This window comes from Hyla sarda, unplaced genomic scaffold, assembly GCF_029499605.1.
Source record: "Hyla sarda isolate aHylSar1 unplaced genomic scaffold, aHylSar1.hap1 scaffold_1734, whole genome shotgun sequence".
NCBI classification, from domain to species: domain Eukaryota; kingdom Metazoa; phylum Chordata; class Amphibia; order Anura; family Hylidae; genus Hyla; species Hyla sarda.
Genome location: NW_026608376.1, coordinates 37,461 through 64,313, shown reverse-complemented (window position 1 = coordinate 64,313; position 26,853 = coordinate 37,461). Strand labels below are relative to the sequence as shown.

Below are 26,853 nucleotides of genomic sequence, written 5' to 3'. Positions count from 1 at the left end.
CCTGATCCACCTCGGATCTAAATAATGGTTCGAAAGGGTTTCTCGAACTAAACGAAGTCTCCTCACTCCTCTCAGCCCATTCTTTCTTTCTCGCTTTTTTTGGATACCTGTGACACAAATCATCCGCCACTTTCTTCCCTCTATGCCTTCCTGAAGACACAGCACTCTCTGAATCGGTAGTAAAATCTTCAATCACAGGCTCATTCTCCATCTCTTCCTCCAACTCCTTCTGCACCACAGCCACAGTCTTGCTCTCCATAAGCTTAAGTCCAGGTTTTCCCGCCAAAACGGGTTTTCCCTCCAAAATGGGCTTTCCCTCCAAAATTGGATTTCCCTCCAAAATTGGAGACCCCTCCAAAACTGGAGTCCCCTCCAAAACTGGAGTCCCCTCCATCACAGCACTTGTCTCCATTTTATCTCTCTCTTCCAGGTATCTCTTTCCCTCCTCCTGCTTCCTTTCTACCTCTTTCTGTCTTTCGATCTTCTCCTCCTCCCTCCTTTTTCTCTCTTCCGGGCACTCTCTCATCACATGTCCAGCCTCTCCACATACATGGCATTTTTTTGGCTCAGGACACGCATTGGCCTCATGTCCCTCTTTCTGGCAATTCCTGCACACTCTCACAGCCGCACAATTCTCCTTCACATGCCCAAACATATGGCACTTTCTGCAGAACATGGGCTGCCCAGGGTAGGTAAGATAACCTCTCTGCCCCGCAATAGAAAAACTCGCCGGGGGATGCTGCACTCCGTAAATTCCACTGGCATCTTGCTTCAACTTCACCAAAAACTTATACTCCGCATTAAACACTCCCAATATGCTCTTCTGTGCAATCCCTCCTCTGACAGTCTCACAGTACTGCTTCAAAAAATTTTCCACCAACTTCACATCCATAAACGGGTTGTATACACGGACTAAAAGGGGTTTCTCCTCCAACTCAAACAAAGGCTCAAATGACACATTCTTCATAATGGTATTTTCCACATTCTCACGCAGGCTCTGGTAAAAGGACAGGCACCCATTAATAGTGTAGAAACTCACATCATATATACCTTGCCGCTTACTTTCCTGTAAGCAAAAGACGTCCTTCATCGGTATCCCGGCCATGTCCTCCACCAAACGACGCCCCACAAACGTGATCTTATTCTTCTCCACATCAGAAACCTCCACCTTCACCCGAATAGTGTTCTTAACGAATCCAGCTGCCATCTTCTCTGTCGGTCTGAGACCACAGTATCGCCTCCTGAAAAAAACCCTCTGCAAGCAGAGAAACACGCACCCCTGACCCAGACCAAGTTTACACTTGATCTGAGCCAAAAGGCCGAGAAGCGATAACCGTGAAAGGGGCGGGCCCAACAAGGTCCCCTTCATGGGCACTATCACTGCTTGCTGTCAGGGAGGCTGCCAGACAATTTTCCATGCACACTCTGGGCTGGGGGGCAGTCAACCACCAGTACACACAGCAGAACCTAAACCCATACCATTATTGCTAAGCAGCAAGACAGGGGCCCATTGCACTCCCACGGGGCCTTTTTAAATGCAATCCATAACCCGGATTTGCCAGGAACCCTTCTTACTCCTCCTACTTGCATGTGACACTGGGCTTAGGATCTGCATAGGAAACACACACACAAGCACACACCTACCTTTGTTGCCTGCAGATGCCTCCTTGGCTGTCCCCAAACGGTATCAAACCAACACCCACGGGAAGCTGTAAGCATAGAGGACATGCCTGCACCCCATTGGACTTACCTGTGTGGGTTAAATCCGGGTTATTTGACAACCTATGGCGGTGATGGTTCTGCTCAGGCAGAGCAGTGCTGATGCTCCTCATAAAGCTGTCGCTGCTGTGAAGGTTCTAGGTGACATCACAAATCCCTTTGGTTACATACACAACAAAGCTGGGTTGTTGTTGTTTACACTCTGCAAGGCCTGTGGAAGTGAGTGACATCATAGCACTGTAGTTCTGAGGGTTCAAGATGGATGCAACAATCTCCTGTTGCTTCTATGAAGGCCGTAATAGACGACATCACCAAACAGCTCCATAGTCACATACACAGCAAAGGAGAGATGTTGTTTACACCTAGTGATGTCAGTGGTATTGAGTGACATCACAGCACAGTGCTAAGGCTCCTGGGCCTGGACACAGCAGCGGCTGCAATATCTCAACGGAGAATACGTTTATATCTATGTGTGTGTGTGCGCATATATATATATATATATATATATATATATATATATATATATATATATATATATATATATATTTCTCCGCCGAAATCACTTTTAAACCCATTTCCACCTTTTTTTCCCTTCTCTTCCTCTTACTTTTTTTTCACGTTTTTTTACGTTTTTCTCCTTTTCGCCTCTTTTCTGGGCGTATTATTCTTCTTTTTCTTCTTTTTTTTCGTCTAATGCATACCCCATCAGTGCAGCAATGCTTATTCAATACCGCCAGCAGATGGAGACACTGGGGGATAATTTTCTAAGGATTTATACTGATTTTTCCTGTCTGAATTTGTCGCACAGAAAGTTGCAGGCCAAATATGTGTGACATTTCTGCGACTTTAGCTTCTAGAGCATTTTTACAACATTATACATAGGTGCTGAATACATAAAAAGCGACTGTTCAGCGACAGACAAGTCGCATCGGCTGAAAGTAGGCCAGAATGTCAGTCCATGTTGGAGCAGGTTTAGATACAGTCTAAAGCATAGATCTCAAAGTCTGTGCACAGAATTTAGCAAGGGCCTCGCACCTTCTGATGCATCAGGTAGGTGCACAATAGCATAGCCTAACCCTCTGTACTTTGGTCTATATTGATGCGGGACATAGACAGCCAGCTGATGACCAATCCATTAGTGTAATGGATGGCTGGAAGTATTTGTCTTTGCCTTTGCAATACCACAGAAGCAATGCATGGTCAATGTACAGCAATGACACACCTGTGTGAACAGCCAGGAGACCCCCCCCCCCCCCATGTTATGTTACATAGTTACATAGTTAGTACGGTCGAAAAAAGACATATGTCCATCACGTTCAACCAGGGAATTAAGGGGTAGGGGTGTGGCACGATATTGGGGAAGGGATGAGATTTTATATTTCTTCATAAGCATTAATCTTATTTTGTCAATTAGGAACATTCAGCACCCACCCGCTATCAAGGCAGCTGCCTATCATGTCATGCCCTACCTGCACAGGTGTGCTGGCTACTCAAATGATCCAATTAAGGAGGCCATTTAGTCAGCAGCAGCAGAAGTCCTGTGCCTGGACGCTCCAACAGGGGCCAGACACAAGCAGAAGCAGAAGCAGCAGAAGCAGCAGCAGCACCACCTTTTGTTTTTTGGCTGCAGCAGCAGCAAGGCCCACAGGGCTGGCTAGCTGGCTAGCCAGCAAGCAGGTAGCAATGAAAGTAGGAATCTTTCTTTTTAACCCTGTAAGGGGGTGGTGCACTGTACCCGAAGATACTGCCATATCGGGTCAATGCATAGGGCGACGGAAGCAAGCTTCGAAATCGGCCCCCGTTCTCAAAAATCCATTTAATATATGGTCCCCAGATAGGGGACGTATCAGATATTAAACTGATAAGAACAGATACTACACTTGATCTTAGCCAAAAGGCCGAGAAGCGATAACCGTGAAAGAGGCGGGCCCAACAAGGTCCCCTTCATGGGCACTATCACTGCTTGCTGTCAGGGAGGCTGCCAGACAATTTTCCATGCACACTCTGGGCTGGGGGGCAGTCAACCACCAGTACACACAGCAGAACCTAAACCCATACCATTATTGCTAAGCAGCAAGACAGGGGCCCATTGCACTCCCACGGGGCCTTTTTAAATGCAATCCATAACCCGGATTTGCCAGGAACCCTTCTTACTCCTCCTACTTGCATGTGACACTGGGCTTAGGATCTGCATAGGAAACACACACACAAGCACACACCTACCTTTGTTGCCTGCAGATGCCTCCTTGGCTGTCCCCAAACGGTATCAAACCAACACCCACGGGAAGCTGTAAGCATAGAGGACATGCCTGCACCCCATTGGACTTACCTGTGTGGGTTAAATCCGGGTTATTTGACAACCTATGGCGGTGATGGTTCTGCTCAGGCAGAGCAGTGCTGATGCTCCTCATAAAGCTGTCGCTGCTGTGAAGGTTCTAGGTGACATCACAAATCCCTTTGGTTACATACACAACAAAGCTGGGTTGTTGTTGTTTACACTCTGCAAGGCCTGTGGAAGTGAGTGACATCATAGCACTGTAGTTCTGAGGGTTCAAGATGGATGCAACAATCTCCTGTTGCTTCTATGAAGGCCGTAATAGACGACATCACCAAACAGCTCCATAGTCACATACACAGCAAAGGAGAGATGTTGTTTACACCTAGTGATGTCAGTGGTATTGAGTGACATCACAGCACAGTGCTAAGGCTCCTGGGCCTGGACACAGCAGCGGCTGCAATATCTCAACGGAGAATACGTTTATATATATGTGTGTGTGTGCGCGTATATATATATATATATATATATATATATATATATATATATATATATATATATATATTCTCCGCCGAAATCACTTTTAAACCCATTTCCACCTTTTTTTCCCTTCTCTTCCTCTTACTTTTTTTTCACGTTTTTTTACGTTTTTCTCCTTTTCGCCTCTTTTCTGGGCGTATTATTCTTCTTTTTCTTCTTTTTTTTCGTCTAATGCATACCCCATCAGTGCAGCAATGCTTATTCAATACCGCCAGCAGATGGAGACACTGGGGGATAATTTTCTAAGGATTTATACTGATTTTTCCTGTCTGAATTTGTCGCACAGAAAGTTGCAGGCCAAATATGTGTGACATTTCTGCGACTTTAGCTTCTAGAGCATTTTTACAACATTATACATAGGTGCTGAATACATAAAAAGCGACTGTTCAGCGACAGACAAGTCGCATCGGCTGAAAGTAGGCCAGAATGTCAGTCCATGTTGGAGCAGGTTTAGATACAGTCTAAAGCATAGATCTCAAAGTCTGTGCACAGAATTTAGCAAGGGCCTCGCACCTTCTGATGCATCAGGTAGGTGCACAATAGCATAGCCTAACCCTCTGTACTTTGGTCTATATTGATGCGGGACATAGACAGCCAGCTGATGACCAATCCATTAGTGCAATGGATGGCTGGAAGCATTTGTCTTTGCCTTTGCAATACCACAGAAGCAATGCATGGTCAATGTACAGCAATGACACACCTGTGTGAACAGCCAGGAGACCCCCCCCCCCCCATGTTATGTTACATAGTTACATAGTTAGTACGGTCGAAAAAAGACATATGTCCATCACGTTCAACCAGGGAATTAAGGGGTAGGGGTGTGGCACGATATTGGGGAAGGGATGAGATTTTATATTTCTTCATAAGCATTAATCTTATTTTGTCAATTAGGAACATTCAGCACCCACCCGCTATCAAGGCAGCTGCCTATCATGTCATGCCCTACCTGCACAGGTGTGCTGGCTACTCAAATGATCCAATTAAGGAGGCCATTTAGTCAGCAGCAGCAGAAGTCCTGTGCCTGGACGCTCCAACAGGGGCCAGACACAAGCAGAAGCAGAAGCAGCAGAAGCAGCAGCAGCACCACCTTTTGTTTTTTGGCTGCAGCAAGGCCCACAAGGCTGGCTAGCTGGCTAGCCAGCAAGCAGGTAGCAATGAAAGTAGGAATCTTTCTTTTTAACCCTGTAAGGGGGTGGTGCACTGTACCCGAAGATACTGCCATATCGGGTCAATGCATAGGGCGACGGAAGCAAGCTTCGAAATCGGCCCCCGTTCTCAAAAATCCATTTAATATATGGTCCCCAGATAGGGGACGTATCAGATATTAAACTGATAAGAACAGATACTACACTTGATCTTAGCCAAAAGGCCGAGAAGCGATAACCGTGAAAGGGGCGGGCCCAACAAGGTCCCCTTCATGGGCACTATCACTGCTTGCTGTCAGGGAGGCTGCCAGACAATTTTCCATGCACACTCTGGGCTGGGGGGCAGTCAACCACCAGTACACACAGCAGAACCTAAACCCATACCATTATTGCTAAGCAGCAAGACAGGGGCCCATTGCACTCCCACGGGGCCTTTTTAAATGCAATCCATAACCCGGATTTGCCAGGAACCCTTCTTACTCCTCCTACTTGCATGTGACACTGGGCTTAGGATCTGCATAGGAAACACACACACAAGCACACACCTACCTTTGTTGCCTGCAGATGCCTCCTTGGCTGTCCCCAAACGGTATCAAACCAACACCCACGGGAAGCTGTAAGCATAGAGGACATGCCTGCACCCCATTGGACTTACCTGTGTGGGTTAAATCCGGGTTATTTGACAACCTATGGCGGTGATGGTTCTGCTCAGGCAGAGCAGTGCTGATGCTCCTCATAAAGCTGTCGCTGCTGTGAAGGTTCTAGGTGACATCACAAATCCCTTTGGTTACATACACAACAAAGCTGGGTTGTTGTTGTTTACACTCTGCAAGGCCTGTGGAAGTGAGTGACATCATAGCACTGTAGTTCTGAGGGTTCAAGATGGATGCAACAATCTCCTGTTGCTTCTATGAAGGCCGTAATAGACGACATCACCAAACAGCTCCATAGTCACATACACAGCAAAGGAGAGATGTTGTTTACACCTAGTGATGTCAGTGGTATTGAGTGACATCACAGCACAGTGCTAAGGCTCCTGGGCCTGGACACAGCAGCGGCTGCAATATCTCAACGGAGAATACGTTTATATCTATGTGTGTGTGTGCGCATATATATATATATATATATATATATATATATATATATATATATATATATTTCTCCGCCGAAATCACTTTTAAACCCATTTCCACCTTTTTTTCCCTTCTCTTCCTCTTACTTTTTTTTCACGTTTTTTTACGTTTTTCTCCTTTTCGCCTCTTTTCTGGGCGTATTATTCTTCTTTTTCTTCTTTTTTTTCGTCTAATGCATACCCCATCAGTGCAGCAATGCTTATTCAATACCGCCAGCAGATGGAGACACTGGGGGATAATTTTCTAAGGATTTATACTGATTTTTCCTGTCTGAATTTGTCGCACAGAAAGTTGCAGGCCAAATATGTGTGACATTTCTGCGACTTTAGCTTCTAGAGCATTTTTACAACATTATACATAGGTGCTGAATACATAAAAAGCGACTGTTCAGCGACAGACAAGTCGCATCGGCTGAAAGTAGGCCAGAATGTCAGTCCATGTTGGAGCAGGTTTAGATACAGTCTAAAGCATAGATCTCAAAGTCTGTGCACAGAATTTAGCAAGGGCCTCGCACCTTCTGATGCATCAGGTAGGTGCACAATAGCATAGCCTAACCCTCTGTACTTTGGTCTATATTGATGCGGGACATAGACAGCCAGCTGATGACCAATCCATTAGTGCAATGGATGGCTGGAAGCATTTGTCTTTGCCTTTGCAATACCACAGAAGCAATGCATGGTCAATGTACAGCAATGACACACCTGTGTGAACAGCCAGGAGACCCCCCCCCCCCCCCCCATGTTATGTTACATAGTTACATAGTTAGTACGGTCGAAAAAAGACATATGTCCATCACGTTCAACCAGGGAATTAAGGGGTAGGGGTGTGGCGCGATATTGGGGAAGGGATGAGATTTTATATTTCTTCATAAGCATTAATCTTATTTTGTCAATTAGGAACATTCAGCACCCACCCGCTATCAAGGCAGCTGCCTATCATGTCATGCCCTACCTGCACAGGTGTGCTGGCTACTCAAATGATCCAATTAAGGAGGCCATTTAGTCAGCAGCAGCAGAAGTCCTGTGCCTGGACGCTCCAACAGGGGCCAGACACAAGCAGAAGCAGAAGCAGCAGAAGCAGCAGCAGCACCACCTTTTGTTTTTTGGCTGCAGCAGCAGCAAGGCCCACAGGGCTGGCTAGCTGGCTAGCCAGCAAGCAGGTAGCAATGAAAGTAGGAATCTTTCTTTTTAACCCTGTAAGGGGGTGGTGCACTGTACCCGAAGATACTGCCATATCGGGTCAATGCATAGGGCGACGGAAGCAAGCTTCGAAATCGGCCCCCGTTCTCAAAAATCCATTTAATATATGGTCCCCAGATAGGGGACGTATCAGATATTAAACTGATAAGAACAGATACTACACTTGATCTTAGCCAAAAGGCCGAGAAGCGATAACCGTGAAAGGGGCGGGCCCAACAAGGTCCCCTTCATGGGCACTATCACTGCTTGCTGTCAGGGAGGCTGCCAGACAATTTTCCATGCACACTCTGGGCTGGGGGGCAGTCAACCACCAGTACACACAGCAGAACCTAAACCCATACCATTATTGCTAAGCAGCAAGACAGGGGCCCATTGCACTCCCACGGGGCCTTTTTAAATGCAATCCATAACCCGGATTTGCCAGGAACCCTTCTTACTCCTCCTACTTGCATGTGACACTGGGCTTAGGATCTGCATAGGAAACACACACACAAGCACACACCTACCTTTGTTGCCTGCAGATGCCTCCTTGGCTGTCCCCAAACGGTATCAAACCAACACCCACGGGAAGCTGTAAGCATAGAGGACATGCCTGCACCCCATTGGACTTACCTGTGTGGGTTAAATCCGGGTTATTTGACAACCTATGGCGGTGATGGTTCTGCTCAGGCAGAGCAGTGCTGATGCTCCTCATAAAGCTGTCGCTGCTGTGAAGGTTCTAGGTGACATCACAAATCCCTTTGGTTACATACACAACAAAGCTGGGTTGTTGTTGTTTACACTCTGCAAGGCCTGTGGAAGTGAGTGACATCATAGCACTGTAGTTCTGAGGGTTCAAGATGGATGCAACAATCTCCTGTTGCTTCTATGAAGGCCGTAATAGACGACATCACCAAACAGCTCCATAGTCACATACACAGCAAAGGAGAGATGTTGTTTACACCTAGTGATGTCAGTGGTATTGAGTGACATCACAGCACAGTGCTAAGGCTCCTGGGCCTGGACACAGCAGCGGCTGCAATATCTCAACGGAGAATACGTTTATATCTATGTGTGTGTGTGCGCATATATATATATATATATATATATATATATATATATATATATTTCTCCGCCGAAATCACTTTTAAACCCATTTCCACCTTTTTTTCCCTTCTCTTCCTCTTACTTTTTTTTCACGTTTTTTTACGTTTTTCTCCTTTTCGCCTCTTTTCTGGGCGTATTATTCTTCTTTTTCTTCTTTTTTTTTTCGTCTAATGCATACCCCATCAGTGCAGCAATGCTTATTCAATACCGCCAGCAGATGGAGACACTGGGGGATAATTTTCTAAGGATTTATACTGATTTTTCCTGTCTGAATTTGTCGCACAGAAAGTTGCAGGCCAAATATGTGTGACATTTCTGCGACTTTAGCTTCATAGAGCATTTTTACAACATTATACATAGGTGCTGAATACATAAAAAGCGACTGTTCAGCGACAGACAAGTCGCATCGGCTGAAAGTAGGCCAGAATGTCAGTCCATGTTGGAGCAGGTTTAGATACAGTCTAAAGCATAGATCTCAAAGTCTGTGCACAGAATTTAGCAAGGGCCTCGCACCTTCTGATGCATCAGGTAGGTGCACAATAGCATAGCCTAACCCTCTGTACTTTGGTCTATATTGATGCGGGACATAGACAGCCAGCTGATGACCAATCCATTAGTGCAATGGATGGCTGGAAGCATTTGTCTTTGCCTTTGCAATACCACAGAAGCAATGCATGGTCAATGTACAGCAATGACACACCTGTGTGAACAGCCAGGAGACCCCCCCCCCCCCCATGTTATGTTACATAGTTACATAGTTAGTACGGTCGAAAAAAGACATATGTCCATCACGTTCAACCAGGGAATTAAGGGGTAGGGGTGTGGCGCGATATTGGGGAAGGGATGAGATTTTATATTTCTTCATAAGCATTAATCTTATTTTGTCAATTAGGAACATTCAGCACCCACCCGCTATCAAGGCAGCTGCCTATCATGTCATGCCCTACCTGCACAGGTGTGCTGGCTACTCAAATGATCCAATTAAGGAGGCCATTTAGTCAGCAGCAGCAGAAGTCCTGTGCCTGGACGCTCCAACAGGGGCCAGACACAAGCAGAAGCAGAAGCAGCAGAAGCAGCAGCAGCACCACCTTTTGTTTTTTGGCTGCAGCAGCAGCAAGGCCCACAGGGCTGGCTAGCTGGCTAGCCAGCAAGCAGGTAGCAATGAAAGTAGGAATCTTTCTTTTTAACCCTGTAAGGGGGTGGTGCACTGTACCCGAAGATACTGCCATATCGGGTCAATGCATAGGGCGACGGAAGCAAGCTTCGAAATCGGCCCCCGTTCTCAAAAATCCATTTAATATATGGTCCCCAGATAGGGGACGTATCAGATATTAAACTGATAAGAACAGATACTACACTTGATCTTAGCCAAAAGGCCGAGAAGCGATAACCGTGAAAGGGGCGGGCCCAACAAGGTCCCCTTCATGGGCACTATCACTGCTTGCTGTCAGGGAGGCTGCCAGACAATTTTCCATGCACACTCTGGGCTGGGGGGCAGTCAACCACCAGTACACACAGCAGAACCTAAACCCATACCATTATTGCTAAGCAGCAAGACAGGGGCCCATTGCACTCCCACGGGGCCTTTTTAAATGCAATCCATAACCCGGATTTGCCAGGAACCCTTCTTACTCCTCCTACTTGCATGTGACACTGGGCTTAGGATCTGCATAGGAAACACACACACAAGCACACACCTACCTTTGTTGCCTGCAGATGCCTCCTTGGCTGTCCCCAAACGGTATCAAACCAACACCCACGGGAAGCTGTAAGCATAGAGGACATGCCTGCACCCCATTGGACTTACCTGTGTGGGTTAAATCCGGGTTATTTGACAACCTATGGCGGTGATGGTTCTGCTCAGGCAGAGCAGTGCTGATGCTCCTCATAAAGCTGTCGCTGCTGTGAAGGTTCTAGGTGACATCACAAATCCCTTTGGTTACATACACAACAAAGCTGGGTTGTTGTTGTTTACACTCTGCAAGGCCTGTGGAAGTGAGTGACATCATAGCACTGTAGTTCTGAGGGTTCAAGATGGATGCAACAATCTCCTGTTGCTTCTATGAAGGCCGTAATAGACGACATCACCAAACAGCTCCATAGTCACATACACAGCAAAGGAGAGATGTTGTTTACACCTAGTGATGTCAGTGGTATTGAGTGACATCACAGCACAGTGCTAAGGCTCCTGGGCCTGGACACAGCAGCGGCTGCAATATCTCAACGGAGAATACGTTTATATCTATGTGTGTGTGTGCGCATATATATATATATATATATATATATATATATTTCTCCGCCGAAATCACTTTTAAACCCATTTCCACCTTTTTTTCCCTTCTCTTCCTCTTACTTTTTTTTCACGTTTTTTTACGTTTTTCTCCTTTTCGCCTCTTTTCTGGGCGTATTATTCTTCTTTTTCTTCTTTTTTTTCGTCTAATGCATACCCCATCAGTGCAGCAATGCTTATTCAATACCGCCAGCAGATGGAGACACTGGGGGATAATTTTCTAAGGATTTATACTGATTTTTCCTGTCTGAATTTGTCGCACAGAAAGTTGCAGGCCAAATATGTGTGACATTTCTGCGACTTTAGCTTCTAGAGCATTTTTACAACATTATACATAGGTGCTGAATACATAAAAAGCGACTGTTCAGCGACAGACAAGTCGCATCGGCTGAAAGTAGGCCAGAATGTCAGTCCATGTTGGAGCAGGTTTAGATACAGTCTAAAGCATAGATCTCAAAGTCTGTGCACAGAATTTAGCAAGGGCCTCGCACCTTCTGATGCATCAGGTAGGTGCACAATAGCATAGCCTAACCCTCTGTACTTTGGTCTATATTGATGCGGGACATAGACAGCCAGCTGATGACCAATCCATTAGTGCAATGGATGGCTGGAAGCATTTGTCTTTGCCTTTGCAATACCACAGAAGCAATGCATGGTCAATGTACAGCAATGACACACCTGTGTGAACAGCCAGGAGACCCCCCCCCCCCCCCCCATGTTATGTTACATAGTTACATAGTTAGTACGGTCGAAAAAAGACATATGTCCATCACGTTCAACCAGGGAATTAAGGGGTAGGGGTGTGGCGCGATATTGGGGAAGGGATGAGATTTTATATTTCTTCATAAGCATTAATCTTATTTTGTCAATTAGGAACATTCAGCACCCACCCGCTATCAAGGCAGCTGCCTATCATGTCATGCCCTACCTGCACAGGTGTGCTGGCTACTCAAATGATCCAATTAAGGAGGCCATTTAGTCAGCAGCAGCAGAAGTCCTGTGCCTGGACGCTCCAACAGGGGCCAGACACAAGCAGAAGCAGAAGCAGCAGAAGCAGCAGCAGCACCACCTTTTGTTTTTTGGCTGCAGCAGCAGCAAGGCCCACAGGGCTGGCTAGCTGGCTAGCCAGCAAGCAGGTAGCAATGAAAGTAGGAATCTTTCTTTTTAACCCTGTAAGGGGGTGGTGCACTGTACCCGAAGATACTGCCATATCGGGTCAATGCATAGGGCGACGGAAGCAAGCTTCGAAATCGGCCCCCGTTCTCAAAAATCCATTTAATATATGGTCCCCAGATAGGGGACGTATCAGATATTAAACTGATAAGAACAGATACTACACTTGATCTTAGCCAAAAGGCCGAGAAGCGATAACCGTGAAAGGGGCGGGCCCAACAAGGTCCCCTTCATGGGCACTATCACTGCTTGCTGTCAGGGAGGCTGCCAGACAATTTTCCATGCACACTCTGGGCTGGGGGGCAGTCAACCACCAGTACACACAGCAGAACCTAAACCCATACCATTATTGCTAAGCAGCAAGACAGGGGCCCATTGCACTCCCACGGGGCCTTTTTAAATGCAATCCATAACCCGGATTTGCCAGGAATCCTTCTTACTCCTCCTACTTGCATGTGACACTGGGCTTAGGATCTGCATAGGAAACACACACACAAGCACACACCTACCTTTGTTGCCTGCAGATGCCTCCTTGGCTGTCCCCAAACGGTATCAAACCAACACCCACGGGAAGCTGTAAGCATAGAGGACATGCCTGCACCCCATTGGACTTACCTGTGTGGGTTAAATCCGGGTTATTTGACAACCTATGGCGGTGATGGTTCTGCTCAGGCAGAGCAGTGCTGATGCTCCTCATAAAGCTGTCGCTGCTGTGAAGGTTCTAGGTGACATCACAAATCCCTTTGGTTACATACACAACAAAGCTGGGTTGTTGTTGTTTACACTCTGCAAGGCCTGTGGAAGTGAGTGACATCATAGCACTGTAGTTCTGAGGGTTCAAGATGGATGCAACAATCTCCTGTTGCTTCTATGAAGGCCGTAATAGACGACATCACCAAACAGCTCCATAGTCACATACACAGCAAAGGAGAGATGTTGTTTACACCTAGTGATGTCAGTGGTATTGAGTGACATCACAGCACAGTGCTAAGGCTCCTGGGCCTGGACACAGCAGCGGCTGCAATATCTCAACGGAGAATACGTTTATATCTATGTGTGTGTGTGCGCATATATATATATATATATATATATATATATATATATATATATTTCTCCGCCGAAATCACTTTTAAACCCATTTCCACCTTTTTTTCCCTTCTCTTCCTCTTACTTTTTTTTCACGTTTTTTTACGTTTTTCTCCTTTTCGCCTCTTTTCTGGGCGTATTATTCTTCTTTTTCTTCTTTTTTTTCGTCTAATGCATACCCCATCAGTGCAGCAATGCTTATTCAATACCGCCAGCAGATGGAGACACTGGGGGATAATTTTCTAAGGATTTATACTGATTTTTCCTGTCTGAATTTGTCGCACAGAAAGTTGCAGGCCAAATATGTGTGACATTTCTGCGACTTTAGCTTCTAGAGCATTTTTACAACATTATACATAGGTGCTGAATACATAAAAAGCGACTGTTCAGCGACAGACAAGTCGCATCGGCTGAAAGTAGGCCAGAATGTCAGTCCATGTTGGAGCAGGTTTAGATACAGTCTAAAGCATAGATCTCAAAGTCTGTGCACAGAATTTAGCAAGGGCCTCGCACCTTCTGATGCATCAGGTAGGTGCACAATAGCATAGCCTAACCCTCTGTACTTTGGTCTATATTGATGCGGGACATAGACAGCCAGCTGATGACCAATCCATTAGTGCAATGGATGGCTGGAAGCATTTGTCTTTGCCTTTGCAATACCACAGAAGCAATGCATGGTCAATGTACAGCAATGACACACCTGTGTGAACAGCCAGGAGACCCCCCCCCCCCCCCCATGTTATGTTACATAGTTACATAGTTAGTACGGTCGAAAAAAGACATATGTCCATCACGTTCAACCAGGGAATTAAGGGGTAGGGGTGTGGCGCGATATTGGGGAAGGGATGAGATTTTATATTTCTTCATAAGCATTAATCTTATTTTGTCAATTAGGAACATTCAGCACCCACCCGCTATCAAGGCAGCTGCCTATCATGTCATGCCCTACCTGCACAGGTGTGCTGGCTACTCAAATGATCCAATTAAGGAGGCCATTTAGTCAGCAGCAGCAGAAGTCCTGTGCCTGGACGCTCCAACAGGGGCCAGACACAAGCAGAAGCAGAAGCAGCAGAAGCAGCAGCAGCACCACCTTTTGTTTTTTGGCTGCAGCAGCAGCAAGGCCCACAGGGCTGGCTAGCTGGCTAGCCAGCAAGCAGGTAGCAATGAAAGTAGGAATCTTTCTTTTTAACCCTGTAAGGGGGTGGTGCACTGTACCCGAAGATACTGCCATATCGGGTCAATGCATAGGGCGACGGAAGCAAGCTTCGAAATCGGCCCCCGTTCTCAAAAATCCATTTAATATATGGTCCCCAGATAGGGGACGTATCAGATATTAAACTGATAAGAACAGATACTACACTTGATCTTAGCCAAAAGGCCGAGAAGCGATAACCGTGAAAGGGGCGGGCCCAACAAGGTCCCCTTCATGGGCACTATCACTGCTTGCTGTCAGGGAGGCTGACAGACAATTTTCCATGCACACTCTGGGCTGGGGGGCAGTCAACCACCAGTACACACAGCAGAACCTAAACCCATACCATTATTGCTAAGCAGCAAGACAGGGGCCCATTGCACTCCCACGGGGCCTTTTTAAATGCAATCCATAACCCGGATTTGCCAGGAACCCTTCTTACTCCTCCTACTTGCATGTGACACTGGGCTTAGGATCTGCATAGGAAACACACACACAAGCACACACCTACCTTTGTTGCCTGCAGATGCCTCCTTGGCTGTCCCCAAACGGTATCAAACCAACACCCACGGGAAGCTGTAAGCATAGAGGACATGCCTGCACCCCATTGGACTTACCTGTGTGGGTTAAATCCGGGTTATTTGACAACCTATGGCGGTGATGGTTCTGCTCAGGCAGAGCAGTGCTGATGCTCCTCATAAAGCTGTCGCTGCTGTGAAGGTTCTAGGTGACATCACAAATCCCTTTGGTTACATACACAACAAAGCTGGGTTGTTGTTGTTTACACTCTGCAAGGCCTGTGGAAGTGAGTGACATCATAGCACTGTAGTTCTGAGGGTTCAAGATGGATGCAACAATCTCCTGTTGCTTCTATGAAGGCCGTAATAGACGACATCACCAAACAGCTCCATAGTCACATACACAGCAAAGGAGAGATGTTGTTTACACCTAGTGATGTCAGTGGTATTGAGTGACATCACAGCACAGTGCTAAGGCTCCTGGGCCTGGACACAGCAGCGGCTGCAATATCTCAACGGAGAATACGTTTATATCTATGTGTGTGTGTGCGCATATATATATATATATATATATATATATATATATATATATATATATTTCTCCGCCGAAATCACTTTTAAACCCATTTCCACCTTTTTTTCCCTTCTCTTCCTCTTACTTTTTTTTCACGTTTTTTTACGTTTTTCTCCTTTTCGCCTCTTTTCTGGGCGTATTATTCTTCTTTTTCTTCTTTTTTTTCGTCTAATGCATACCCCATCAGTGCAGCAATGCTTATTCAATACCGCCAGCAGATGGAGACACTGGGGGATAATTTTCTAAGGATTTATACTGATTTTTCCTGTCTGAATTTGTCGCACAGAAAGTTGCAGGCCAAATATGTGTGACATTTCTGCGACTTTAGCTTCTAGAGCATTTTTACAACATTATACATAGGTGCTGAATACATAAAAAGCGACTGTTCAGCGACAGACAAGTCGCATCGGCTGAAAGTAGGCCAGAATGTCAGTCCATGTTGGAGCAGGTTTAGATACAGTCTAAAGCATAGATCTCAAAGTCTGTGCACAGAATTTAGCAAGGGCCTCGCACCTTCTGATGCATCAGGTAGGTGCACAATAGCATAGCCTAACCCTCTGTACTTTGGTCTATATTGATGCGGGACATAGACAGCCAGCTGATGACCAATCCATTAGTGCAATGGATGGCTGGAAGCATTTGTCTTTGCCTTTGCAATACCACAGAAGCAATGCATGGTCAATGTACAGCAATGACACACCTGTGTGAACAGCCAGGAGACCCCCCCCCCCCCCCCCCATGTTATGTTACATAGTTACATAGTTAGTACGGTCGAAAAAAGACATATGTCCATCACGTTCAACCAGGGAATTAAGGGGTAGGGGTGTGGCGCGATATTGGGGAAGGGATGAGATTTTATATTTCTTCATAAGCATTAATCTTATTTTGTCAATTAGGAACATTCAGCACCCACCCGCTATCAAGGCAGCTGCCTATCATGTCATGCCCTACCTGCACAGGTGTGCTGGCTACTCAAATGATCCAATTAAGGAGGCCATTTAGTCAGCAGCAGCAGAAGTCCTGTGCCTGGACGCTCCAACAGGGGCCAGACACAAGCAGAAGCAGAAGCAGCAGAAGCAGCAGCAGCACCACCTTTTGTTTTTTGGCTGCAGCAGCAGCAAGGCCCACAGGGCTGGCTAGCTGGCTAGCCAGCAAGCAGGTAGCAATGAAAGTAGGAATCTTTCTTTTTAACCCTGTAAGGGGGTGGTGCACTGTACCCGAAGATACTGCCATATCGGGTCAATGCATAGGGCGACGGAAGCAAGCTTCGAAATCGGCCCCCGTTCTCAAAAATCCATTTAATATATGGTCCCCAGATAGGGGACGTATCAGATATTAAACTGATAAGAACAGATACTACACTTGATCTTAGCCAAAAGGCCGAGAAGCGATAACCGTGAAAGGGGCGGGCCCAACAAGGTCCCCTTCATGGGCACTATCACTGCTTGCTGTCAGGGAGGCTGCCAGACAATTTTCCATGCACACTCTGGGCTGGGGGGCAGTCAACCACCAGTACACACAGCAGAACCTAAACCCATACCATTATTGCTAAGCAGCAAGACAGGGGCCCATTGCACTCCCACGGGGCCTTTTTAAATGCAATCCATAACCCGGATTTGCCAGGAACCCTTCTTACTCCTCCTACTTGCATGTGACACTGGGCTTAGGATCTGCATAGGAAACACACACACAAGCACACACCTACTTTTGTTGCCTGCAGATGCCTCCTTGGCTGTCCCCAAACGGTATCAAACCAACACCCACGGGAAGCTGTAAGCATAGAGGACATGCCTGCACCCCATTGGACTTACCTGTGTGGGTTAAATCCGGGTTATTTGACAACCTATGGCGGTGATGGTTCTGCTCAGGCAGAGCAGTGCTGATGCTCCTCATAAAGCTGTCGCTGCTGTGAAGGTTCTAGGTGACATCACAAATCCCTTTGGTTACATACACAACAAAGCTGGGTTGTTGTTGTTTACACTCTGCAAGGCCTGTGGAAGTGAGTGACATCATAGCACTGTAGTTCTGAGGGTTCAAGATGGATGCAACAATCTCCTGTTGCTTCTATGAAGGCCGTAATAGACGACATCACCAAACAGCTCCATAGTCACATACACAGCAAAGGAGAGATGTTGTTTACACCTAGTGATGTCAGTGGTATTGAGTGACATCACAGCACAGTGCTAAGGCTCCTGGGCCTGGACACAGCAGCGGCTGCAATATCTCAACGGAGAATACGTTTATATCTATGTGTGTGTGTGCGCATATATATATATATATATATATATATATATATATATATATATATATTTCTCCGCCGAAATCACTTTTAAACCCATTTCCACCTTTTTTTCCCTTCTCTTCCTCTTACTTTTTTTTCACGTTTTTTTACGTTTTTCTCCTTTTCGCCTCTTTTCTGGGCGTATTATTCTTCTTTTTCTTCTTTTTTTTCGTCTAATGCATACCCCATCAGTGCAGCAATGCTTATTCAATACCGCCAGCAGATGGAGACACTGGGGGATAATTTTCTAAGGATTTATACTGATTTTTCCTGTCTGAATTTGTCGCACAGAAAGTTGCAGGCCAAATATGTGTGACATTTCTGCGACTTTAGCTTCTAGAGCATTTTTACAACATTATACATAGGTGCTGAATACATAAAAAGCGACTGTTCAGCGACAGACAAGTCGCATCGGCTGAAAGTAGGCCAGAATGTCAGTCCATGTTGGAGCAGGTTTAGATACAGTCTAAAGCATAGATCTCAAAGTCTGTGCACAGAATTTAGCAAGGGCCTCGCACCTTCTGATGCATCAGGTAGGTGCACAATAGCATAGCCTAACCCTCTGTACTTTGGTCTATATTGATGCGGGACATAGACAGCCAGCTGATGACCAATCCATTAGTGCAATGGATGGCTGGAAGCATTTGTCTTTGCCTTTGCAATACCACAGAAGCAATGCATGGTCAATGTACAGCAATGACACACCTGTGTGAACAGCCAGGAGACCCCCCCCCCCCCCCCATGTTATGTTACATAGTTACATAGTTAGTACGGTCGAAAAAAGACATATGTCCATCACGTTCAACCAGGGAATTAAGGGGTAGGGGTGTGGCGCGATATTGGGGAAGGGATGAGATTTTATATTTCTTCATAAGCATTAATCTTATTTTGTCAATTAGGAACATTCAGCACCCACCCGCTATCAAGGCAGCTGCCTATCATGTCATGCCCTACCTGCACAGGTGTGCTGGCTACTCAAATGATCCAATTAAGGAGGCCATTTAGTCAGCAGCAGCAGAAGTCCTGTGCCTGGACGCTCCAACAGGGGCCAGACACAAGCAGAAGCAGAAGCAGCAGAAGCAGCAGCAGCACCACCTTTTGTTTTTTGGCTGCAGCAGCAGCAAGGCCCACAGGGCTGGCTAGCTGGCTAGCCAGCAAGCAGGTAGCAATGAAAGTAGGAATCTTTCTTTTTAACCCTGTAAGGGGGTGGTGCACTGTACCCGAAGATACTGCCATATCGGGTCAATGCATAGGGCGACGGAAGCAAGCTTCGAAATCGGCCCCCGTTCTCAAAAATCCATTTAATATATGGTCCCCAGATAGGGGACGTATCAGATATTAAACTGATAAGAACAGATACTACACTTGATCTTAGCCAAAAGGCCGAGAAGCGATAACTGTGAAAGGGGCGGGCCCAACAAGGTCCCCTTCATGGGCACTATCACTGCTTGCTGTCAGGGAGGCTGCCAGACAATTTTCCATGCACACTCTGGGCTGGGGGGCAGTCAACCACCAGTACACACAGCAGAACCTAAACCCATACCATTATTGCTAAGCAGCAAGACAGGGGCCCATTGCACTCCCACGGGGCCTTTTTAAATGCAATCCATAACCCGGATTTGCCAGGAACCCTTCTTACTCCTCCTACTTGCATGTGACACTGGGCTTAGGATCTGCATAGGAAACACACACACAAGCACACACCTACCTTTGTTGCCTGCAGATGCCTCCTTGGCTGTCCCCAAACGGTATCAAACCAACACCCACGGGAAGCTGTAAGCATAGAGGACATGCCTGCACCCCATTGGACTTACCTGTGTGGGTTAAATCCGGGTTATTTGACAACCTATGGCGGTGATGGTTCTGCTCAGGCAGAGCAGTGCTGATGCTCCTCATAAAGCTGTCGCTGCTGTGAAGGTTCTAGGTGACATCACAAATCCCTTTGGTTACATACACAACAAAGCTGGGTTGTTGTTGTTTACACTCTGCAAGGCCTGTGGAAGTGAGTGACATCATAGCACTGTAGTTCTGAGGGTTCAAGATGGATGCAACAATCTCCTGTTGCTTCTATGAAGGCCGTAATAGACGACATCACCAAACAGCTCCATAGTCACATACACAGCAAAGGAGAGATGTTGTTTACACCTAGTGATGTCAGTGGTATTGAGTGACATCACAGCACAGTGCTAAGGCTCCTGGGCCTGGACACAGCAGCGGCTGCAATATCTCAACGGAGAATACGTTTATATCTATGTGTGTGTGTGCGCATATATATATATATATATATATATATATATATATATATATATATATATATATATCTCCGCCGAAATCACTTTTAAACCCATTTCCACCTTTTTTTCCCTTCTCTTCCTCTTACTTTTTTTTCACGTTTTTTTACGTTTTTCTCCTTTTCGCCTCTTTTCTGGGCGTATTATTCTTCTTTTTCTTCTTTTTTTTCGTCTAATGCATACCCCATCAGTGCAGCAATGCTTATTCAATACCGCCAGCAGATGGAGACACTGGGGGATAATTTTCTAAGGATTTATACTGATTTTTCCTGTCTGAATTTGTCGCACAGAAAGTTGCAGGCCAAATATGTGTGACATTTCTGCGACTTTAGCTTCTAGAGCATTTTTACAACATTATACATAGGTGCTGAATACATAAAAAGCGACTGTTCAGCGACAGACAAGTCGCATCGGCTGAAAGTAGGCCAGAATGTCAGTCCATGTTGGAGCAGGTTTAGATACAGTCTAAAGCATAGATCTCAAAGTCTGTGCACAGAATTTAGCAAGGGCCTCGCACCTTCTGATGCATCAGGTAGGTGCACAATAGCATAGCCTAACCCTCTGTACTTTGGTCTATATTGATGCGGGACATAGACAGCCAGCTGATGACCAATCCATTAGTGCAATGGATGGCTGGAAGCATTTGTCTTTGCCTTTGCAATACCACAGAAGCAATGCATGGTCAATGTACAGCAATGACACACCTGTGTGAACAGCCAGGAGACCCCCCCCCATGTTATGTTACATAGTTACATAGTTAGTACGGTCGAAAAAAGACATATGTCCATCACGTTCAACCAGGGAATTAAGGGGTAGGGGTGTGGCGCGATATTGGGGAAGGGATGAGATTTTATATTTCTTCATAAGCATTAATCTTATTTTGTCAATTAGGAACATTCAGCACCCACCCGCTATCAAGGCAGCTGCCTATCATGTCATGCCCTACCTGCACAGGTGTGCTGGCTACTCAAATGATCCAATTAAGGAGGCCATTTAGTCAGCAGCAGCAGAAGTCCTGTGCCTGGACGCTCCAACAGGGGCCAGACACAAGCAGAAGCAGAAGCAGCAGAAGCAGCAGCAGCACCACCTTTTGTTTTTTGGCTGCAGCAGCAGCAAGGCCCACAGGGCTGGCTAGCTGGCTAGCCAGCAAGCAGGTAGCAATGAAAGTAGGAATCTTTCTTTTTAACCCTGTAAGGGGGTGGTGCACTGTACCCGAAGATACTGCCATATCGGGTCAATGCATAGGGCGACGGAAGCAAGCTTCGAAATCGGCCCCCGTTCTCAAAAATCCATTTAATATATGGTCCCCAGATAGGGGACGTATCAGATATTAAACTGATAAGAACAGATACTACACTTGATCTTAGCCAAAAGGCCGAGAAGCGATAACTGTGAAAGGGGCGGGCCCAACAAGGTCCCCTTCATGGGCACTATCACTGCTTGCTGTCAGGGAGGCTGCCAGACAATTTTCCATGCACACTCTGGGCTGGGGGGCAGTCAACCACCAGTACACACAGCAGAACCTAAACCCATACCATTATTGCTAAGCAGGAAGACAGGGGCCCATTGCACTCCCACGGGGCCTTTTTAAATGCAATCCATAACCCGGATTTGCCAGGAACCCTTCTTACTCCTCCTACTTGCATGTGACACTGGGCTTAGGATCTGCATAGGAAACACACACACAAGCACACACCTACCTTTGTTGCCTGCAGATGCCTCCTTGGCTGTCCCCAAACGGTATCAAACCAACACCCACGGGAAGCTGTAAGCATAGAGGACATGCCTGCACCCCATTGGACTTACCTGTGTGGGTTAAATCCGGGTTATTTGACAACCTATGGCGGTGATGGTTCTGCTCAGGCAGAGCAGTGCTGATGCTCCTCATAAAGCTGTCGCTGCTGTGAAGGTTCTAGGTGACATCACAAATCCCTTTGGTTACATACACAACAAAGCTGGGTTGTTGTTGTTTACACTCTGCAAGGCCTGTGGAAGTGAGTGACATCATAGCACTGTAGTTCTGAGGGTTCAAGATGGATGCAACAATCTCCTGTTGCTTCTATGAAGGCCGTAATAGACGACATCACCAAACAGCTCCATAGTCACATACACAGCAAAGGAGAGATGTTGTTTACACCTAGTGATGTCAGTGGTATTGAGTGACATCACAGCACAGTGCTAAGGCTCCTGGGCCTGGACACAGCAGCGGCTGCAATATCTCAACGGAGAATACGTTTATATCTATGTGTGTCTGTGCGCATATATATATATATATATATATATATATATATATATATATATATATATATTCTCCGCCGAAATCACTTTTAAACCCATTTCCACCTTTTTTTCCCTTCTCTTCCTCTTACTTTTTTTTCAAGTTTTTTTACGTTTTTCTCCTTTTCGCCTCTTTTCTGGGCGTATTATTCTTCTTTTTCTTCTTTTTTTTCGTCTAATGCATACCCCATCAGTGCAGCAATGCTTATTCAATACCGCCAGCAGATGGAGACACTGGGGGATAATTTTCTAAGGATTTATACTGATTTTTCCTGTCTGAATTTGTCGCACAGAAAGTTGCAGGCCAAATATGTGTGACATTTCTGCGACTTTAGCTTCTAGAGCATTTTTACAACATTATACATAGGTGCTGAATACATAAAAAGCGACTGTTCAGCGACAGACAAGTCGCATCGGCTGAAAGTAGGCCAGAATGTCAGTCCATGTTGGAGCAGGTTTAGATACAGTCTAAAGCATAGATCTCAAAGTCTGTGCACAGAATTTAGCAAGGGCCTCGCACCTTCTGATGCATCAGGTAGGTGCACAATAGCATAGCCTAACCCTCTGTACTTTGGTCTATATTGATGCGGGACATAGACAGCCAGCTGATGACCAATCCATTAGTGCAATGGATGGCTGGAAGCATTTGTCTTTGCCTTTGCAATACCACAGAAGCAATGCATGGTCAATGTACAGCAATGACACACCTGTGTGAACAGCCAGGAGACCCCCCCCCCCCCCCCCCCCATGTTATGTTACATAGTTACATAGTTAGTACGGTCGAAAAAAGACATATGTCCATCACGTTCAACCAGGGAATTAAGGGGTAGGGGTGTGGCGCGATATTGGGGAAGGGATGAGATTTTATATTTCTTCATAAGCATTAATCTTATTTTGTCAATTAGGAACATTCAGCACCCACCCGCTATCAAGGCAGCTGCCTATCATGTCATGCCCTACCTGCACAGGTGTGCTGGCTACTCAAATGATCCAATTAAGGAGGCCATTTAGTCAGCAGCAGCAGAAGTCCTGTGCCTGGACGCTCCAACAGGGGCCAGACACAAGCAGAAGCAGAAGCAGCAGAAGCAGCAGCAGCACCACCTTTTGTTTTTTGGCTGCAGCAGCAGCAAGGCCCACAGGGCTGGCTAGCTGGCTAGCCAGCAAGCAGGTAGCAATGAAAGTAGGAATCTTTCTTTTTAACCCTGTAAGGGGGTGGTGCACTGTACCCGAAGATACTGCCATATCGGGTCAATGCATAGGGCGACGGAAGCAAGCTTCGAAATCGGCCCCCGTTCTCAAAAATCCATTTAATATATGGTCCCCAGATAGGGGACGTATCAGATATTAAACTGATAAGAACAGATTTTTTTTTTTTTTTAAGTTAGCCCTCAGAACTCACTCAGAGTTCCAAGATCTTATTTGGAACTCAATTTTGTGTTCATCATCAGGTAACATGTTTTTATTTCTTTTCTTAAACACTAATGAAACAAAATAGAACATTTAAAAACAAAATAAGAAACAACATAAAATAGCAAAACCAAACATTACTTTCTAATTAAGCAAAACCAAATTAGAAGGTCATCCCCTTCCTCCATGCAAACACCATTAGAAAGTCTATCAGTCCTCGACTGATATTGCCATTTGCTATATCTTTCTTAACTTGAGACGCCAACCAGCCTGGAATTTTATACGTTTCAACAAAACGGTTCATGTCTGCCTTGAAAGAAAAATAGACTTTATCCCGAGCTTCTTCCTCCCGGTTCTTCAAGCCTATCTTTAGATCCATCATATCTTTGTCAAACGTTTTTCTTTCTGCTTCCGACAAATTTTCCAACAAACCACCAAGCACCAAAATACTGCACTGGCACATACACTTCCTCCTCTCTCTTCTTCTTCTGCTCTGTAGGTCTTCTAGTTGGAACCTGCTCCACTTCTGGTTCTTTCACTTCAGCTGGTTCCTCTCTGCTTCTTTTTACAGCTTCCTTTTTCTCTGAATTTTTCTCAGACTTTTTCTTAGGACACGAGCCAAGCAGATGGCCCTCCTCACCACACAGATGGCATTTCCTTTTCTTTTGACAATTTTCCACGTCGTGACCCTCCTCTTGACACTTGAAACACCACAAAAACGTGCAATCCTCCTTTCTGTGACCGTACTGTTTACATTTGCGGCAAAAATCTTGCATGCCAGAAAAATACAGATCCCCGTTCACAGAACCAATTTTAAACCGTCCTGGGGGGATCACTAACTTGCCATCTGCCATTTTAAATTTCACATGGAACCTCCACTTGGTGGTCCATAGTCCATATTGATTAAATACCTTGCCTTTAGGCAGAACACTGTCACAGAATCGAGACAAAAAGGTAACGATATCCTCCTCCGAAGTATATGGGCTATACATCCTTATAGTCACCAATCGTTCTCTACGTGGGAAATGTGGACCTATCTCCACCCCTTCCAAAACCGGACATACCTTCTTTTGCTGCAATATGTTCCAAAATGACTCATAGTCCTCTTCAGAAGCCAGCACCACGTCGTAGTATCCACTTCTGGGAAACTCAAGCATGGATAGGATTTGCTCCCTCTTGACTTCCAGCAACTTAAACAGCACTTCTTCCACGACAAAGACAAGGCCTCTTTCCTTCTTCCGGACATCGAGCAGGGAAATACGAACTCCATTCCGAAGTCTCGCAAAAGGCGGCACGCCTTCCGAAGAAAAACCGCAATCTTCCTCCATGTCCATGATGTCCAGACACCTCCCCCACCGAAGTAGGTAGGTGGGGATCGCCTCCCGTTGTCTGGGGACTAAGCCGGCTCCCTGATAGCAGCAGGGGGGTGAAGTCCCTCCGTTAAGAAGGACGATCCCCCCAGGCAAAGGAGCCGGGTACCCCAGACACCCTCTGGCCAGACCAAGTGAGCAGAACTACACTCGATCTTAGCCAAAAGGCCGAGAAGCGATAACCGTGAAAGGGGCGGGCCCAACAAGGTCCCCTTCATGGGCACTATCACTGCTTGCTGTCAGGGAGGCTGCCAGACAATTTTCCATGCACACTCTGGGCTGGGGGGCAGTCAACCACCAGTACACACAGCAGAACCTAAACCCATACCATTATTGCTAAGCAGCAAGACAGGGGCCCATTGCACTCCCACGGGGCCTTTTTAAATGCAATCCATAACCCGGATTTGCCAGGAACCCTTCTTACTCCTCCTACTTGCATGTGACACTGGGCTTAGGATCTGCATAGGAAACACACACACAAGCACACACCTACCTTTGTTGCCTGCAGATGCCTCCTTGGCTGTCCCCAAACGGTATCAAACCAACACCCACGGGAAGCTGTAAGCATAGAGGACATGCCTGCACCCCATTGGACTTACCTGTGTGGGTTAAATCCGGGTTATTTGACAACCTATGGCGGTGATGGTTCTGCTCAGGCAGAGCAGTGCTGATGCTCCTCATAAAGCTGTCGCTGCTGTGAAGGTTCTAGGTGACATCACAAATCCCTTTGGTTACATACACAACAAAGCTGGGTTGTTGTTGTTTACACTCTGCAAGGCCTGTGGAAGTGAGTGACATCATAGCACTGTAGTTCTGAGGGTTCAAGATGGATGCAACAATCTCCTGTTGCTTCTATGAAGGCCGTAATAGACGACATCACCAAACAGCTCCATAGTCACATACACAGCAAAGGAGAGATGTTGTTTACACCTAGTGATGTCAGTGGTATTGAGTGACATCACAGCACAGTGCTAAGGCTCCTGGGCCTGGACACAGCAGCGGCTGCAATATCTCAACGGAGAATACGTTTATATCTATGTGTGTGTGTGCGCATATATATATATATATATATATATATATATATATATATATTTCTCCGCCGAAATCACTTTTAAACCCATTTCCACCTTTTTTTCCCTTCTCTTCCTCTTACTTTTTTTTCACGTTTTTTTACGTTTTTCTCCTTTTCGCCTCTTTTCTGGGCGTATTATTCTTCTTTTTCTTCTTTTTTTTCGTCTAATGCATACCCCATCAGTGCAGCAATGCTTATTCAATACCGCCAGCAGATGGAGACACT

At 46.0% G+C, this 26,853-nt stretch overlaps 9 non-coding genes and 1 pseudogene across 9 annotated transcripts; all 10 read right to left on the bottom strand.

Moving 5' to 3' along the window:
* Nucleotides 1–3,438: 3,438 nt before the first annotated feature.
* LOC130312841 (U2 spliceosomal RNA) lies at nt 3,439–3,629 on the bottom strand. Its single transcript, XR_008860911.1, has one exon. It is a non-coding gene; the product is annotated as a U2 spliceosomal RNA (small nuclear RNA).
* A 2,095-nt stretch (nt 3,630–5,724) lies between these two features.
* On the bottom strand, nt 5,725–5,915 carry LOC130312840 (U2 spliceosomal RNA). Its single transcript, XR_008860910.1, has one exon. It is a non-coding gene; the product is annotated as a U2 spliceosomal RNA (small nuclear RNA).
* A 2,098-nt stretch (nt 5,916–8,013) lies between these two features.
* Nucleotides 8,014–8,204, bottom strand: LOC130312839 (U2 spliceosomal RNA). The gene has a single exon (XR_008860909.1). It is a non-coding gene; the product is annotated as a U2 spliceosomal RNA (small nuclear RNA).
* A 2,090-nt stretch (nt 8,205–10,294) lies between these two features.
* LOC130312837 (U2 spliceosomal RNA) lies at nt 10,295–10,485 on the bottom strand. The gene has a single exon (XR_008860907.1). It is a non-coding gene; the product is annotated as a U2 spliceosomal RNA (small nuclear RNA).
* A 2,080-nt stretch (nt 10,486–12,565) lies between these two features.
* Nucleotides 12,566–12,756, bottom strand: LOC130312836 (U2 spliceosomal RNA). Its single transcript, XR_008860906.1, has one exon. It is a non-coding gene; the product is annotated as a U2 spliceosomal RNA (small nuclear RNA).
* Nucleotides 12,757–14,845: 2,089 nt separating this feature from the next.
* On the bottom strand, nt 14,846–15,036 carry LOC130312835 (U2 spliceosomal RNA). Its single transcript, XR_008860905.1, has one exon. It is a non-coding gene; the product is annotated as a U2 spliceosomal RNA (small nuclear RNA).
* Nucleotides 15,037–17,131: 2,095 nt separating this feature from the next.
* Nucleotides 17,132–17,322, bottom strand: LOC130312834 (U2 spliceosomal RNA). Its single transcript, XR_008860904.1, has one exon. It is a non-coding gene; the product is annotated as a U2 spliceosomal RNA (small nuclear RNA).
* A 2,093-nt stretch (nt 17,323–19,415) lies between these two features.
* LOC130312833 (U2 spliceosomal RNA) lies at nt 19,416–19,606 on the bottom strand. The gene has a single exon (XR_008860903.1). It is a non-coding gene; the product is annotated as a U2 spliceosomal RNA (small nuclear RNA).
* A 2,092-nt stretch (nt 19,607–21,698) lies between these two features.
* LOC130312832 (U2 spliceosomal RNA) lies at nt 21,699–21,889 on the bottom strand. Its single transcript, XR_008860902.1, has one exon. It is a non-coding gene; the product is annotated as a U2 spliceosomal RNA (small nuclear RNA).
* A 2,100-nt stretch (nt 21,890–23,989) lies between these two features.
* Nucleotides 23,990–24,164, bottom strand: LOC130312850 (U2 spliceosomal RNA; annotated as a pseudogene).
* Between the last annotated feature and the right edge of the window lie 2,689 nt (nt 24,165–26,853).